We start from the raw sequence: 5936 nt of genomic DNA on the forward strand, positions 1-5936 counted from the left end.
ACACCCTTTCACATGCGTTTTATATGTGACAGGCTTTGACAATCGGGGAACTGCAGCCCTTTTGTTATGCATGTGATGTGACAGGGTATTTGGCTTGCTCAGGGTGGGCATCGCTGTAATTAAGATGCATAGGCGTGCCTCGGGTGCTAAAAAAGAGGTACGCTTTGTCTTCATTTAGTCTTGCAATACGTAAGGTGTCATGAAAGATTACTGTATCTATTGAAATAATGCACTTTGTGTCTTTTAGCCTTTCAGTACGTCAGGTGCGATGCCAAACTACTGTATCTTTTGTTAGGTTAGGATACCTTACCCCTGATACTGTATGGTGCTTCAACTCGGATTTAAGACCATAAAAGTTTCAAGATGCCGATGTACAATAAGCTTAGCGTGATTCAACGGAGTGCCACGGGATGTGTGAGGCGAGGGGTTGTGTTGCAGGACTCAGGTTGAGGATCCTGACGGTGAATAGTGCCATGAGTAGGATACTACAGATCAGTAGGATACAAAGAGAAGCTCATTCACAAGGATGCTTGTAAGCAAATTAAATATGCCAACAACAAAGGGAGGAAAAAAAAAACTTTTATGTGTGAATAAAACAGGTTTTCTTCATCTTAGTGTGTTCGCATACCTGAAACAGGATTTTAAACTTAACTTTTTCTTCTCGAAGGGTAAGTTGAAGATCCTGTTCTATCTTGGAAATTGAACAACGGAGAAATGAGTGAAGATCAGTCTAGAACATTCTATGTCCTCGTGGAGTCGCATGGATAGTGTACCGTGCTTGCGGATTTTGTTTCATAGACAAGATTTTCTATTGTAAACTTATCGTTATCATCATTAGTAGTATTATTGTTATTATTGTTGGTGTTATTATTGCTATTATTATTATGATCATTATTATCGTTCTCATATGTATTATCACTATCATTCTTATTCTTTTTATTATGATTATGATTATTATTATTATAATCATTATTATTGTCATCATTATTATTATCATTATAATTATAATAATGATGAAGATGATGATGATTATTATTATTATCGTTATTATTTTTATTATTATTGCTGTTATTATTATTACCATTATAATTATTGCTGTTATTATTATTACCATTATAATTATTGCTGTTATTATTATTACCATTATAATTTATTTTTTTATTATCGTCATTATTTTTATCTTTATCATCTTTATTATGAATATTATCATCTTTGTTATTATCATTATTATATTATTGTTCTTATTATTATTGTTATCATTATCATCATAATCATGATCATCAGCATCATCACTACCACCATCATCATCATCATCATCATCATCATCACCATCATCATCATCATCACCACCACCATCATCACCGTCACCATCATCATCATCACCATCATCATCATTTCTTCTTCTTTTTCCTATTTCTTCTGCTTTTCTCATTCTTCCTTTTCTTTCTCCCTATCTGCATATATTCTTTTTTCTCCAAGGACATCCTCTTCTCCCTTTTTCTCCTTCGTCATCAGTTCCAGTCCTTTTTTCCGAATCTCTTGGTGGCGTTGTGTTGTTTCGAACACAAGTGTCGAATCACCCGATGAACTTGCTCTGAATCGTAAGAGCTTTGAGATCTTGTCCACGTTTTTTTTCGTGCGGTTTCATAGATGGTGATAATGACTGTGATACTGTTAATGGTTATGAGGATAATGATGATGGTAATAATGAAATGGTAAGAGTTATAGTGATCATAATAGCAATATTGAGAATAATGCAATAATGATCATTATGATAATGACATCGATAATTATTATAATGATATGAATAGTAATGATGATGATAATAATAATGATAATCATTATTATAATCATATCAATAATCACTCTTTCCTCTCTCTCTCTCTTTCTCTCTCTCTCTCTCTCTCTCTCTCTCTCTCTCAAATGAAAGAATAATGATAATAAGTTACAAACATGACAATCAATAAAGACAAGACTTACAAGAGGATAAAAACACGTTTAAACTTTCACTGCTTGTTTATATGGGAGGCTTTATCATACGTCTTACTACTATGATAAACAACTTTATCAAACTCTTCTAACAGGCGATAAGAATACGATGAACTCGTAAAAAGGTTAGACACCAAATGTTAGAGTGTACCTGTTGGTGAACAAAATATGAAACCGAATAAATAGAAATAATTTGATATGTGAAAAATTATTTACCTTGGATACATGGTATTACTACATATCAAATGATTTTTGTTATAATATACACAACAACGTGTGTATGTGTGTGTGTACGTGTGCGTTGATGTATCTTATTTTGCATCATGACATCAAATTCATCTTATATCCTCGAGCTGACTACTGCGATTTTTTTTTAGCTAATAATTCAGTTAGAAGAGTTTAATCTGGTCACGTGATTTGCATTAGTTATTCCAATAATTAGCTACGTTGGCTGACTCTAAATACCATTAGAACCATGACTGGCATTCAGTAATTTATATAAACACAATTTGTCATTGTTGTATTTGTTGTGATTTCACATTCTTAAAATGAATTGTATATTCATTAACATTCATTGTGTATCTTTTTCACTATAGAGATGGCAAAGAAAATGAGAAGTATCAGTGGTTATAGAAAACGTGATCTAAATATCTATTTGAAGGTTAACTAAAGTATCCGAATTTTATGATATGTGGGGCCCCCACTGTCGTTTTTATCTTCAAGTTGATGTTATATTGCATGTTAACGCTAGACATATATGCTTATCTCTTTTACTTATTCTGAATATTCACTATGAATGCTTTTAGAACTTTTCGAATGAAGTTTGAGGAAATTAAATTACTTGTTTCTGGTCAATGCCCGCATGTGATTATGGCATCACGTCATAAAAGCTTGCATTTTCTTATAATAATTATAGCGAGTGCTGAAACAATCAGCTAATTAAGCAATCTTCATCGGTTGACGCAGATAGAGGGAAACAACAAGGAAATCTATTTTAGTCTTTTCATTGTTTTGTTGATTAATGTCTCCTTATTCAAGTTATTCTTACCATAACTTCCGAATACAGAAAATATAGACGTATGTATATTATCGTGCACAGACATGTTTTGTCTCGAGTTTTCAAGACTTCCAACGACAGTTTTCTTTTTCTTGTGTGATTATTGTGATTACTAAAGATAATATTTTTTTTCTTAATATTTATTTTTAAACATAAAAGCAATAGCAAGGTATCTTTACATTCGGTGAATGGGAAAATACAATTATACATTATAAAAACTGCCTTGCTAGTTTCATGTCATAACATAATTGCTGTTTGTATAATTTATAGTTACCCCGTTTGTATCCATTTTCTCTAATATAACCTGCATCAAAAAAAATCATCGTATACAGGGGTAACTATAACAATTTTTTATTTGTGTGCTTTGATTTCATTTTGTATTTTATCGAAATAACGTTTTTCTTTGTTTTACAGGTGACCGGAAAAAACACAAGACGAGAAACATGTGACGTCATATCAATTGTAAGAAGCTGTTATTGAGTGTATTTAAGATAGGATTAATACAGTGTGTGTAGCAAAAGAATGAGCTGATTTTTCGTTTCTGAAACAACACGATTTTAGTATCTAAAATAGAATTGATCATTAGTGACTGCAATCAAGTTTACCATTATATCTTCACAATCACTTTTATAGAGTGTTTGTTTCTCAAGCAAGCAAAAAGACTAAGTCGCGTGGAAGATACTGTGAATTCGCGGTTTGTTGAAGGGAAACCGTTGAACTTTGATCATACGGATGATAACTTAAACAGGCAGTACACCTTCCATAGTTTCTATAGTTGTCTGACGTTCTATGCGTGTGTAACAGGAAATATTCCACTATGTTATGGGATTATCAAGCCGCATTGGGAGTGGTCGAGGCAATGCCCCGTCGAAGAGCGTACAGCGAGTCCATGCCTCGACGGCCTCGCCCTCAGCGGCATACGTCCGTCTCGCCATCAAGAAGGTCGGGAAAGGATGTGCTTGCATCTCCCACTTCGTCAGGCTATGGTTCCGCTAGCCTGCTGTGTTCGGGTCACCTCGCCGCCAAACCTGCAAGCGCTGAAAGCTCGGGAACAGACACACCCACCGGAAGCCCTCGGGAATTGCAGCTTAACATCCCCAACAGCGGCGGCTCCAGCCAGTTCTTGGGCGTTGTCGTAGGAAGTCCCTTGGGCTCTGGACCACTGAACGGAAGCGCCCTGCCGCTCTTGGGTCTCAGCAGTAGCCTCAGCAGCAGTCCTCCTGTGTCCAGTGGTGACTACTTGGCGCCCATGCGTCGTCCGCGGCTCTCGTCCACAAGTGAGGCACCCACAGTGGCATCCATCCCTGAGAATCTGCCTCTTCCAGATCCTCCGCCACGACCCAACTTCGATGCCTTCTGCGGCAAAGACCAGCAGCCAGATCTAGAAGCGGTGAGTACACTTGTTATTATAACGCAAAAATACAGTAGTTATGTAAATACAACCTATCTTTGTAACATGTATTGTTTTAATCTCCAGGCTGAATGATGCATTCCGTACATCTTCTTTTATGTTCACTGATGTATGATGACTTTCATTAGACGACACTATGGTTGCAGGAGGATAGACATGATGTTTGGAAGGACTGGGTTTTAATCAAACAATGGTACTTACTATAATCTAAAAACTCATGTATGTCGGATCTGATCTTCAAAAACAAGAGTTAGAATATATAATTTTCTAATCCTTAACTCATGGTAGACTACTCAATGCACCGAATGATATAGTCTGAAGTCTGTGTGCGTGCGGTATCTGTGTTTATTTAAAATCCTTATTCCTTCTTTCTTCTTTTCTCTCTCTCTCTCTCCCCCCCCCCCTCTCCCTCTCTCTCAATCTCTTTCTTTCTCTCTCTCTCTCTCTCTCTCTCTCTCTTTCTTTCTCAATCTTTCTCTCTCTCTCTCTCTCTCTCTCTCTCTCTCTCTCTCTCTTTCTCTCTCTCTCAATCTCTCTCTCTCTCTCTCTCTCTCTCTCTCTCTCTCTCCCTCTCTCTCTCTCTCTTTCACTCCCTATCTCTCTCTCTGTCTCTCTCTCTCTCTTTCTCTTTCTTTCTTTCACTCCCTCTCTCTCTCTCTCTCTCTCTCTCTCTCTCTCTCTCTCTCTCTCTCTCTTCTCTCTCTCTCTCTCTCTCTCTCTCTCTCTCTCTCTCTCTCTCTCTCTTTCTTCTCTCTCTCTCTCTCTCTCTCTCTCTCTCTCTCTCTCTCTCTCTCTCTCTCTCTCTCTCTCTCTCTCTCTCTCTCTCTCTCTCTCTCTCTCTCTCTCTCTCTCTCTCTCTCTCTCTCCCCCACCCACCCCACACAGTTTTTTCCACCACCAAGACGCAACCTGATAGCTGAGGTTCCTTTTACTCAAAAAATCTAGTCGTTACTTACTGTGTCTGGACCGGTTGTGTGTATGTGAGTGTGTGTGTGTGTGTGTGTGTTTGTGTATGTTTATAATAGTGGACATACATATTCATAATCCGTTTATAATCCGCGCGCTTAGCTATATAAGGTCTGAAAAAACAGCAACACGGGTCCTGTCAGTGACCTGACAACCGCACCGCATCGAGTGCAATGACCCGTAAATATATTTCTTCAGGTGATATTTCTCCCTTAATAACATGTAGTCGCCCGCAGCGGGTTGAGATCACGCAAATATTGACGTCAGCGATACGGACAGCGAACGAGGCATCGTCACTTGTCGCCGTTTGTGCGCGTTCTCGGGAGAGCTTACTGTGCCGTAGGTCAATTCTTATTCAATATGCAATCCTTATTTGAACGCGCTATTCCTTATTCGCGCTTCGGGCAATTCGGATTTGATTTTTTTTTTCTTATTTTCTTTTTTGTGTTCGGACATTTTGTAAATGTTATTCGGGCTATTTATGATTTTTTTTTGTATTCCTATGTTCCTTTT

This window comes from Penaeus japonicus, unplaced genomic scaffold (genome assembly GCF_977035675.1).
Source record: "Penaeus japonicus unplaced genomic scaffold, GWHDUDI00000001_assembly GWHDUDI00000020, whole genome shotgun sequence".
Lineage (NCBI taxonomy): Eukaryota > Metazoa > Arthropoda > Malacostraca > Decapoda > Penaeidae > Penaeus > Penaeus japonicus.